This window comes from Dipteris shenzhenensis, chromosome 25, assembly GCF_047967505.1.
Source record: "Dipteris shenzhenensis isolate YYH24624 ecotype China chromosome 25, Dip_SZ_1.0, whole genome shotgun sequence".
Taxonomy (NCBI): Eukaryota; Viridiplantae; Streptophyta; class Polypodiopsida; order Gleicheniales; family Dipteridaceae; genus Dipteris; species Dipteris shenzhenensis.
This window is the reverse complement of record NC_141620.1, coordinates 46,688,378-46,699,542: the sequence shown is the minus strand read 5'-3', so window position 1 is coordinate 46,699,542 and position 11,165 is coordinate 46,688,378.

The following is an 11,165-nucleotide window of genomic DNA, read 5'->3' as shown; positions in this document are numbered from 1 at the left end:
CGATTGTTCTCTTTCGATGCTAATAGCGACGTAAATATCGTCCTTTGCACTCGTTAAAAAAAAACCTTTTAGTGTAAAAAAGATCGGGATTTTCGTCAAAAAATAGCTTGTGCCTTGTAGTGTCAAGGGATGTAGAGAACAGGTGTGGCAAACAAGAGGGAGCAAAAGAAATGAATACCTACTCATGAGGCTCTCTTGCTTTCTGATAAACGACACAAAAAAGGCAAATTTTAAACAACAAATAAAGCCTCGTATAAATGAAAAAAGTATTTGCAATAATGCATATCGCATCACTACATGATTATCACGTGGCACATAATGGGATTTGGAAAACAAAGCAAAGTATGGAGTAAAGTTTAACATTCCTGGAGACACAGGAAGCCCAAAACAAGAGCCTCAACGGTCTCGTCAACAACAATTTTAAAAGATTGCATTCATGAAAATGCTTTCCCTATACCCCATCTATCTGAAATGCATCTTCCGATAGGTTTGACAAATAAAGAAGTGTTTAAGTCTATTGGAGAAACACAGAGGCAAAGAGGGCACGCTCCGCCGACATCTTTTCACAATTGATATACTCTTTGGAAGAAGATCTTTGTACATGTTAACATCCCAAAAAGCAAAAACATGTCAAAGTGCAGTGATTGTGATGATCTAAAGCGAGCACTTGAGAGTGCAACGTCTCCAGAACAAACAGAATCATACAAAAAAAAGAGAGAATTTCATCATGGACTTGTTTGGCATTCTGGACTAACATATGCATTTTGGAAGAAGCAAGATATTAATGAGTACATGTGCATTATTGTAGATGATATGGATCAGAGTGCAACAACATTACCTTGATTCATTATTAACAGTCCACCTAAGCTATCTACAAGGAAAATACTTTTTGAAGACACATTTATGTGCCAGAGCGTTAGTGCATGGATTTAAGGTTTTTACAGACATATGGATTGATTCGTTGCATCTACATGATAGCAATCAATTGTAACATCTCTTATGAAGGCAATTCATAGTGTACTTATAGAAAAAGGTTGCCTACTAGCAAATTTGAGAATACAGGCATACAATTATAGATGAGAGATAAGAATATAGCCTTCTTTGCATTTCTCTCCATGCTAATCGCTCATCAAATCTTCAATGAGATTGAAATTGGGTTTTTGTTAGTTGGACACACACATGAGGATATCAATCAGGTTTTTAGTACAATCTCAAGAGAGCTAAAACACAAGGACATGGAGACGATGGATGACTTGATTAAAAAAATATGGGAGGCAAGTTGGTGGCCACAAGGAAGGTACATTATGCTCCATGGTTGAAAGGATGTATGATTGGAAGAGCTTTGTTCTACCTTTCATACAAAAAGGTGGTGATGCCTTGATTGGTCATAGCACTCCACACTACTTTCTCTTTTTCTTAAAGGATGACAATCCAATGATGCAATGGCAACACTATTCTCATGCTGTTGTAATTAAGAAGGCCTATCAATTGATGAGGTACCTTGAGACAATGCGAGCAAATGATGCTAAGGCAAAATGGCCTTTATTTTGGCCAAATGTTGGTAACAACTTGCGCCCATCGTTTGATGTCTTTCAAAATGACTTTGATTCGTTACTCCCATGTCCATATTGTGGTCCAAGGAAGAGAGATTTAATGCTAGAAGTAGACATAGACATCCACTGTTTTGTTGCAATTCGATCATCGGACGATGAGCATGAGAATATTAAGTTCTGGGTTGCAAAAGTGGTGGACGTGAGCATGGATGACAAGGGAGAAGTTGCAACATTTGTAGCACTATGGTATGAGCCAAGGAGTAGGAAGGAAAACCACGATAACAATACACTATATATTGGCTATTTGAAAAACGAATGGGTTCTAAACCATGAAGCTCAATTTCAGAGCTTTCCACAGAGACAGTCATAGGATCCTAGAAATCAAGCACAAAGTAATCAAGGAAGCACATGGGATATGATGTAGAAGAAAAAATATGAATACTACTACCCATTATTTTGCACATTACAGAGTTTTTGAAGATGCTCACTAAGGAGGAAGTAGAAGGAGATAGCGTAAATGAAGCACACCATTGCAATACCATTCAAGCATCGAAGCAACAAGTGAGGATGACTCAAACATTCAAACAAAACTAGTTACCTATTTGTACTTAACACATTTGTAAAGGCAGAATTGAGTTATTGAAAACGCTGCATGTTAGACTCCTACTCATGGAGAGCAATATTTCTTGTAAACAGGGTACGTCTTTTCTCTGAGCGTCTTGGTCTGAGCACATTTTTCTGAGCTTGGCCTATATTGTGATTTCATAGACAATTTTATCATAACATCACACACCATTTAGTCATAAAACTACCCCAAGAAGATACTATATACATTTCTACCCCACAAAGATGCTGCTAACATCACACACCCTTTAGTCATAAAACTACCCCACAAAGATGCTATATACATTTAATTACATTTCTTTCCAATAGTATTTAGGGCTTATAAGATCCCTTTATTCACAAAACTACTTTTCATGTCTACATTCATACTATCATGATAGATAGTGATTTATCGATGAAATGATTGCAAGTCACATGGTGAAGAATTTAGGGTGCAAATTTGCATGCATCTATGCCGAAACATTTATTAGTTGCATCAAGGAGATACTTAAAGATTCAATTCACCATGATGATCATTTGTACACAACTCATAGTTTTGACATGCAAACCTTAAGTAAGATATGACATAATTGTCACATCTCTAGCAAATAGAAAAAGTTTTATGAAACCAACATGCTCAAAATTGAATATGTGATATTGAGATTAATATTCATGGGTACTCACATGATGTACTAATAGTTCTTCAATATGATTACTACATCTCTAGCAAATGAAATAGGTGCAAGACACCACAAAAGTTATGCATGTTCAAATCTAGGGCATCACAAGAAAAATGAATTGCTTGAAGGGAAAAACTCATGTCAAATCACTAGACTCAATCTTCTTTACTGATGTCATCCACATAGATATTGCAATGATGCCTTCTCTCTTTGATGGGGGCATTGAATGCAATGTCATTACACATCATCTCAGCCATAGCACCTGCATAAGAAGGCAAAAAGCTAAAATAGATCAATCAATATCAATGCCTCATTGATAATAATATTCTCCAACAAATAGGTTTAAAAAGATAAAACACAAGAGTAACATACTTACTAGTCATCTGGAAGATTAACAACCATTTCCACATCTTCGGAATCATTTAGAGTCCCATAGTTGCTTAACACATTTCCCTTTCCTTTCTGTCCATCTAAAAATGGTTGCAATATAGAATTGTAAATGTCAAGATTATTCTCAATAGATAAGCATGCTCTCCTAGAATGCACGCATGCTTTTTGCATAGAACCAATCCCAGCACCTAGGTCCACCATCTGTCCAGAAATTGGACACAACAACTCCAAGAAGTACAACATCATGCATGGAGCCTTCTCCAATGCACCTCTCCATGGAATACTCTCTCCATGTTTTATAGTATGCTCACTTGTTGGTAAATAATGATGAAACAAACTACTTCCAAAAGCAATGCCCAATTTGGTACCAACCACGGAAGTATTTCCAGGATTACAAACACAAGACATACCAGCCCGATGAAGAAGGCATAAAACCACAACATCCACCTAAAGATAAGAAAAGAATTAAACTTATGCTTAGTACAAGCCATTTCATTATACAAGAGCATAAATTCTTTCAACAGGTCATTGTATGACAATTGTCTCACCTTATGATCAATACCACCAACTTTGATTGTACAATATGCATCCAAGTATTGCATGTACTTTCGACATGCAAACTCCAATCTACTGATCCTAGCATAATGCTCAACCAAATGAAGAACATGAGGGGCACACATAACTAGGATCCAGCCAGAATTTGAAACAACTGTGGTTGCTACTAGCAAGGAGTAGTGTACATGGTCCTCTGATAATAAATTCCAAGATGGAGATGTGGAATCCTCTACTCCAGGAGCTTCTAGCTATGTAGGCAGATCAAGAATGACAAAATCTACAGCCCAAAAACACTCTTACCATTTCTTGTTTTTCTTTCACCTCCAAGATCTACAAAGTATTCCTTCATGTCTATATAGGCTTGTGTGAAGTTTGAGATAGACAATTGCTTCCCAAACTCAACATAATCATAGCACCAAACCTTGCAAAGTGAAGCATCACATGTGCCACTCGGATTCAAAGTTAGAGAGGCCAATGGAATGTGCAAAAAGCGGATAGACCTATCTTTCCATTTACATCCTTTCAAAATGGGTGTAGACTGTAGTACTTGCACATCTGTATCCACACCACATATGTAAAGACACAAAGTGATAACAACATATGTTACACAAACAAATAACAGCTTGAAAAATGACCAAGAGCGCTTACCATTATTAGTACCAAGATTTTTTGGTGGCCTACCACCCTTCTTTAGTTCCATACTTGAATCCTTGTCCTTTTTAGTCATCTTCTCAAGTGTTTTTTGAATCTCAATGACTGCATCATCCTCGTGGACTGAATTTGAGCTTGATGAACCCATCTCTCCCTTTTTATGCTATGTGTACAGCTCTACCTCCTCCTCAATGCAACATCCTTTTTTCATATCGAGCCACCACGGGCAGTTCTTTCTCTCCCACTCCGAGAGCACTTGCTTCCCTTCTTTTTCTATCATGTTTGGAGAGTACATACATAATTTTAAGTCCTGAATTTTTGTCCATACTCGACATACGGGCAACAATTTTCCAATCTTACCAACAGCTTTTAAGGATTGCAAGAATCTTCATACAATAAGAGTCTTAGTACCAAAGCAAAATACTTAAGGATGGATTTTTAATTGAAAAGGAAAAAACATATATTGCTTACCTAAATACCAATCGTCGAGATGCCCTTGTCATCTCCATTTGTCCTATTGCAGCTGTAGCAACAGCCATTGAATCCTTTAAATCTTCATAAAGTTCAAGTCTGTTCATTGCTTGTATCTCCCCAAAATACTCTCTCAACGTAGGATCTTGAAGAAGCACAAAGCTAGCTTGTTGACTAGCAACCAAGACCTGAGAAAGTAACCTCTCAGATTCACAAAGCAACTAATCCATCCATGCCTCTTTCGCCATCCACTTTATGAATTCTCTATCATCTTTTGGCATCCCATAATTTGTTCTCAAATTTGAATCTCACCCTCAGATTCTGAGGGTTGCTAGTTGTGTCTCCTTTGAGACCTTTGCAATGGAGATGTTATACAATTTTTCCAATGTGAAAATTGATGATTTATCATCAAATGGGAGGCTCCACAAGATATTAAACCAATATTCACCATTTGTTGGTTTGACAATAGACAGAATCTACATACATGCAATCGTCACACTCGTGTATTTTTTGATCATACAATACATGCATATCCCATACCTTGATCATTTTCTAAACAAAGATCATATTTACATCCTTTTTTAATGTTCTTTCTCAATCTCAAAAAACACTTAAACACTTTAAAAAATCAACTTTATGTTAAGAATCATTAAATTAACCATACCTTGATCATTTTCGACCGTACTTGAGATTCACATGCTTTCGAATACTTTTAAGTGCTTTCTCCATATCAGCAACACTCAAATTTGGCTGAAGTTCCTTTAGCTTTGCCTCATAATCTTGCTTGTATAGTGGCTAAAATATATTCCAAAGAAATGAATGAGTACAATGAAGTAGTTAGTTCTAATTCAAAAGACATCCATGACAAATGGTATGAAACTTACTACAAATACCATTCTCCCTAGCATCAGAGATGTTAAAGGATACCAAGTGCTTGATCCTTTACTGCTTTCATTTGCCCTATGCTTTTCAAGTGTCTTTTTTTCTTCCTCAGAAAAAAGTGATGAGTACTCATTCTCATCACACGAACACATTGTCTTCGTGTTGTACAAATAGTCCTTGAGATTTGCTTTAATAATTGTTGTTTCATTAAGGCTGAAAAATAAAAAATATATAGCTTCAAACATATTAAGAATTGTTCACAAAACCCTTAAAAGCTCAAAAAAAAGTAACACATATGAGCAAGAACTCGCACTTACAGATTGAACCTTTGAAGAGCAGCTATTAGCTTCATTTCTGTTTCTTTCTCTAGAGTAATAAAACTTGCTAAAACTCGAATATGCAATGCCTTTGATGTCTTGAATTTCTCTTCAATTAGAGACATCCATGCAATAGTCTGGTGATTCCCCTCCCACACAAAAAACATCTTTCGAGACAAAAATGTCCAATCAGCATCATCAACAATCTGGGCCTCAAATTTTGCATTTACATCCCTCCAACAAGAATCCCATGATTGTTCAATTTCATCTGTCACCTCTTGTGAAACACCATCTAGAAGTGTTGTAGATAAAATAAACATTCCTTTTTGTTGAATATATTTTTCTGCCTCTAGAGCTTGCTTTAGGCTATTTATATCAGTTCGTAGGCCTCTCACTCTTGTGTTTACAACACAACGACATAATGGGATCAAGGGAGCAATCTTTCTAGGATTGATTGCAAGAGATTCAATAACATGCTTCCCCAGGCCAATATCAAGTGCAGTGGGAAACTCTTGCTCAAACTCCTCATCTAGTTGTTTATCCTCTTTCTTTCTCTTCTTAGAAGATTCCTCCACAATCATAATAGTGTCTTCAAAGTCTTCCATCTCCTTATCCTCTTCCACTCCAATTTCAACCTCTTTTTGAAACTCTAAATTAGGTGTAGATTCCACTTGCAAACTTCTCTTGCTACTTGTCCTTCCACCTCTCCTACCTCCTCGTTCTCCTCTTCCACCTCTTCTCCTCCTCTCAGAAGTTTTTATTTTTACCATCCTGCCAATTTGACACAAATGCATTTAAAAAAAGAAGTCATTGCATGGCATAGAATAGACTTACAAGGTCAATTAAGTCCCAGTATTACTTCAATAGCATACAAAGAATGCCCAAGAGGCTTCAAAATAGAAAATACATGAAGCTTGATCGTGATGCTACTAATTGAAGCTGCACTTGACGAGATGATGGGGCTTGAGGAGACTAGCTGGACAATAAAAGCATACAAAGAAAAGTTATTAAGCATACAAGAACAAGTTATTAACCATGAAAGCATACAATATCTTGAATATACTATGTTGTGTCTCCTAAGGCCTCCTCGTCTCCTTGCCTCCCCCTCCTTGCCTTATTTTCATAAAAGTGCATGTGTCTAAAAGGGAAGAAAAAAATCTCCAAGTGCTATGCATACATATGTCAAAATATCATGTGCTGTATAGGAAAACCACGTGATGTGTCCTTAAACCACACAGTGTATTTTGTTTATATAGCTTGGTTTGCAATAGCAAACACTTATGTTTTGTATGAGGATCAATTAAGATACCATACCTGTCTGTAAGTGAGTACTGTAGCATTATAGCCATGAAAAATGCCCTCCACAAGGGGTGAGATGGAATCTTTAAAGATGGTAGACTATGGAGAACCTGTGCTACCGTAGAGATGGTCGAAGGTGAAACTATGGTTACCTATTTGAACTTGCACATAGCATAAGTCAGTCAGTTTATTGTGATCAAAACGCAAAGCACTCGAGAACTTTGTTCAAAATTTTTGAAACATAAGCATGTCCTGTGATAGCATTACGTAATTCAAAGATACCCAAGAGTAGAGAGATCAAGCAATGAGGTATTTAGTACATTGAATTATATATACACAAGATACCCAACATGGAGGTAGCAGTTTCCCCCAACCCATGAGTGTTCATTGCTAAAGAAGCTCGGGTAGGGAGAGCGAGGGAGAGGGAGAGTGAGTAGAGCAGGAGGGAGAGTAGAGCAGGGGAGCACAGTGAGAGGGAGAGCGCGAGCAGAGCGGGAGGGAGAGCGAGGGAGAGCGGGGGAGCACAGCGGGAGGGAGAGCAAGGGAGAGCGAGGGAGGAGAGCAGGAGGGAGAGCGAGCAGAGCGGGAGGGAGAGCAAAGCGAGCAGAGTGGGAGGGAGAGCTTGGGAGAGCGAGCAAAGCGACGAAAGGCAAGGAGGGAAAAAGACTTTTGAAAATGAAAGGCCTTTCATTTTCTAAAATTGGACAAGGAGGAAAATGGCCTTTTAAAAAATTTTCTTAAGGGCCTTTGAAAAAATTTGAAAATGAAAGGCCAAAAGACCCCTTTCGTCAATCAAAGGGGTCTTTTGGCCTTTCATTTTTAAGGTCCTTAAGAAAATGAAAGGCCAAAAGACCCCTTTCGTCGATGAAAGGGGTCTTTTAGCCTTTGATTTTCTTAAGGGCTTAAGAAAATTAAAGGCCCCTCCCTCCAATTTCCTTAAGCCCTTAAGAAAATGAAAGGCCAAAAGACCCCTTTCGTCGATGAAAGGGGTCTTTTGGCCTTTTATTTTCTTAAGCCCTTTCGGCATTTTATTTTCTTAAGGGCGCCTTTTATTTTCTTAAGCCCTTAAGAAAATGAAAGGCCAAAAGACCCCTTTCATCAACGCAAGGGGTCTTTTGGCCTTTCATTTTCTTAAGGGCTTAAGGGCTCTCATGAAAATGAATGGCCCTTAAGCCCTTAAGAAAATTAAAGGCCAATAGACCCCTTTCGTCGATGAAAGGGGTCTATTGGCCTTTAATTTTTTTAAGGGCTCTCATTAAAATTAAAGTTCACATTAAAATTAAAGACTTAAGGGCCTTTAATTTGTAGAAATAATCATCCCTCTTCCATGATAAAGAACACCTTTGCTAGCAAGGGACCACCACATGTCCTCGACCGACCCAAGTACTTAATGCTGGCATTCATTTTTATTATTTCAAATATTACAATCAATGCATTTATTTTATTCACCATGACGAGAAGACATACTGGCTATAGAAATGCTACCAAACTATGATTTTAATAGGAACCATGACTTATAATGATTATCATACAAATTCGATTGCTAATGAGTGATCATTTAATTAAACATCATTACTGTGTGAGGTTGATAATTTTTCATAATTGTGACGTTGATAATTTTAGTGTGTGACATCGACATACAATTAAATATCTTTTTGATTAATATTCAATTAATGATAGAGGCCAATAGACCCCTTTTGGAGAAAATAATTAAATATAGAGGCCAATAGATCCCTTTCGTCAACGAAAGGGGTCTATTAGCCTCTATATTTAATTAATGGTTCATAAAAGATAGAGACCCAAAGACCCCTTTCGTCGACAAAAGGGGTCTATTGGCCTCTGCCTTTCATTAATAACTGATGAAAAATAGAGTCCAATAGACCCCTTTCATCAACAAAACAGTATTTTGATGAAAGGGGTCTATAGGCCTCTATCTTTCATAAATAATTGATGAAAGATAGAGTTCAATAGACCCCTTTCATTGATGAAACAGTCTTTTGGCATATATACATCATTGTCTAGCCATGACGTGTGATTAGATGGTTACCATGGGAGAATTTCTTAGTCATCAAAAAATTCTAACAGTTTGATATGTTCTTACAGTCTATCTCCAGCTTAATGTTAATCTGAGCATGTGAATTAGATGGTCCCTCATGAAAAGTCATTGTTATTAGAGTTTGATTCTGACTCAATGCTAATCTGATCCTATGAACTAGATGGCCCCTCAAGCAAAGTCATTGTTATTACAGTCAACTGAAGAAAGGCAAGATTAAAATAGGACATCAGATTAGCATTGAGTCTGTTCATCAGACTGTAATAACAATAGTTCTCAGTCATAAGAATGAGAACTATTGTTATGACAGTAGTCTGATGAACCAATTGAATGCTAATCTAAGCTTGTGAACTAGATGGTCCTCTGATTCTGGCTCAATGCTAATCTGAGCCTATGAATTAGATGGTCCCTCATGCACAATCATTGTTATTAAATCTGATTCCAACGGAATGCTAATCTGAACCTATGAATTAGATGGTCCCTCATGCATAGTCATTGTCACTAAAATAAGTGCAGTGGTTGTTTGGAATTAGTATATTGTTTGGGATTTACATTTTCCCTTGTTTGGAATTTACTAAACAAACGCGGTGGTTGTTTGGGATTTACTAAAGGTTATATTTTGTGGGGGTTGCAGTTAATCCTAAACTAACCAAATTGCATTTCCTTGCCAGTGCCTACCTCCTCTAGCCTTAACTATCATACAACTAACCTATCATATTCATCAATGTAATGTGTGGGGAATCTATTGGTACATAGGTCTTCAAGATGGCAAAGATCTGACTGGATTACATCGTTGAGCATGTCAAGATGGCTTGATTTGACAAATTAGAATATGTGAACAATTACATCTTGGATAGCAAGAGAGAAAATTAGTTTTAAAAACCCAATAGATCACGAGTGAAGGAATAGCGGAGGAATAGAGATGGAAAGCCACAGCAGCAATGACATTTTTTTTGCCGCTTGTCCTGAGCTTGATGAAGCCATTTCACAAGGGGTCCCTTGGCAACCCAAGATTCTCGTAGATGAGATTGATCTCTTGGAGGAGGAACATAGAGTTCCCAAGAATGTCATTCACAAGATGGTCATATTGTAGAGGAATTGTGGAAAGGCTTTCAATACTATAAGAACCCACAGTTTGCGAAGTATGTTGCTAAAGGCTCCCATTGTGCGAAGTGTCCAGCCCTTGTCCTAGAATCCTTGCATAAATATAAAGTCCTTCAAATATCTCGAACTTGATCTCTTGGAATCTTGGATATTTATTAATCGAGACTTTTTTGGGGCTGACCACGCTCTAATACAATCAGCTTTTCAATAGAACTTGAGTTAAATAGTAAATTGTCTTCTTTGAAAAAAAAAAGTAGTAAATTTTCTTTGTATTTATCCATTCTTAGATACGATGGTGGTCTCTTTCAAAATGTAGAAGAATAAAACTTAGTTGTATACTACCTGGATATATAGCTTTAGGGGTTGACTATACATTTGGCTTTTCTATATATCTTTAGTTTTAAAGTAATAATTTGCCATTTATATGTCCTTGGATATGACTACTTCACTCAGGTGGACTTTCTAATTTGAAAATGTTGCATTTAGTTGGATTTGAAGGTTCTATTTACTTATGACTGCTTCACTCAGTTGGACTTTATAATTTGAAAATATTTCCCTAAGTTGGACTTTATAATTTGATGGAAATTTTCCAATAATATAGTACGAT